The sequence below is a fragment of the Polyodon spathula genome, chromosome 59 (genome assembly GCF_017654505.1).
Source record: "Polyodon spathula isolate WHYD16114869_AA chromosome 59, ASM1765450v1, whole genome shotgun sequence".
NCBI classification, from domain to species: domain Eukaryota; kingdom Metazoa; phylum Chordata; class Actinopteri; order Acipenseriformes; family Polyodontidae; genus Polyodon; species Polyodon spathula.
Window position 1 is genome coordinate 1,108,230 of NC_054592.1, and position 1,892 is coordinate 1,110,121.

Consider the following 1,892-nt stretch of genomic DNA (forward strand, 5'->3'; position numbering starts at 1 on the left):
TGCCAAATTCACTCAATCAATCCATCTTTATTTTTGTATGGTGCTTTTATCGGAGGTCGCCACAAAACGCTTTACATGATAAAAAAAAAAACATATATATATATATATATATATATATATATATATATATATATATATAATATCTATATAAAACTCACATAGAAAAAATATATATATAGATAGATAGATCTATAACCAGTAATAAAACACACACAGAAATATATATAAATAAAATACAATGAAATAAGAATGCAGAAGTGAGAGAATATCACTTTAAAAACTTGTGTAAGCCAAGCTAAATAAGTGTGTTTTCAAATAAGATTTAAAAGCATCGTCAGAAAGAGCTTCCTTTACAGTTATAAGAAAGTCGTTCCATAATTTCGGTGCAATGCAGCTGAAGCATTGACCACCTGAGTTTTGTTTCTGAATACTTGGTATGCAAAGTAACCTGGCGTCCTGTGATCGAAGTGGACGATTAGCAACGTACGGTTTTAAAAGATCCTTTAAATAGGGTGCAGCTAAGCCATTTAGAGCCTTATAGGTTAATAATAGCACCTGTAAATCTATCATAAATCGAACATGGAGCCCATGCAAGGACGCCAGCACAGGGGTGATATGATCTCGTTTCTTACTCCCAGTTAAAACTCTTGCAGCAGCATTCTGTACAAATCACAGCCGGGATATAAAATTGTTACTAATTCCAGCAGAAAGGCTGTTACAATAATCAATCCTTGAAGATATAAAAGCATGCATCAATCTCTCTGCATTCTTCTTGGAAAGCACACCTCTCAGTCTAGCTATGTTTCTTAAATGAAAAAAGGAAATGTTTGTAACATTTTTAATGTGTGATTCAAAGGAGAGGTCTGGATTAAAAATGACACCTAGGGTTTTTTTTTATCTCTGCTGGAGAATCTGTACAGAGACTGTCAAGTAGAAAATCAGTTGAATATATGTTTTGTATTGCTTCTGAGGTCTCATTATCATCAATTCTGTTTTGTCTCAGTTTAGCATTAAAACGTTTTTAAGGATCCAATGTTTAATGTCAGCATGGCATTATATTATTATTATTATTATTATTATTAAATATATTATTATTATTATTATTATTATTATTATTTAACAGAACAGTTTCAATAAACATCGCAAAGGCCTCCACTGATTCACAGCGTTGTCTGTTTTGTTTCCTTCTTCTCTCTCTTGTTTTGGAAGGGTTTGAAGAGCTCCAGGACTGGAGAGATCTCCCGGTGGATGGAAGACGAGAAGTTTTCTGAAGAGCCAGGATCAGAGCTCAAAACACAAGAGCCATTCAGAAAAAAAACAAAAACAAAAACAAAAAAAAAACACTGTTAGTGTGAGGATAGCAAGCCCTGGTCGCAAACAAGCAAACTAGATTGGGGCTGGAAGTGTACAGCTGTGGCCAAAAATTTTGCATCACCTAGAATTTTAGGATTGAGATAATATTATTATTATTATTATTATTATTAATAATAATAATAATAATAATAATAATAATAATAATAATAATAATAATAAATATAGAATAAAAGAAAATAAATGGATAAATAGACTGAACATGAACGAATGATATCGACGCGCCCTGAACAGTCTTTTCTTGTTTGATTAATTGAGGTTAATATATTTATAAACAAATTAATTAATTAATTAATTAATTAATTCAAAAGTTGTGCATGCTGCCAAATCAAGGCTGATCCTCAGAGCCAGCATTGCAAGAGAATATAACTTTATCTAAAATAATGTTCATTAGAATTAATGCAGGTTTTAAAACGATGTCACGCTTACATCATGCTAGAATAAATCATGGATTTGAATATAAACAATAACAAGGTGTGAAATAAAAGATCTAAATTATATTGATTTTTTGGGGGATTTAT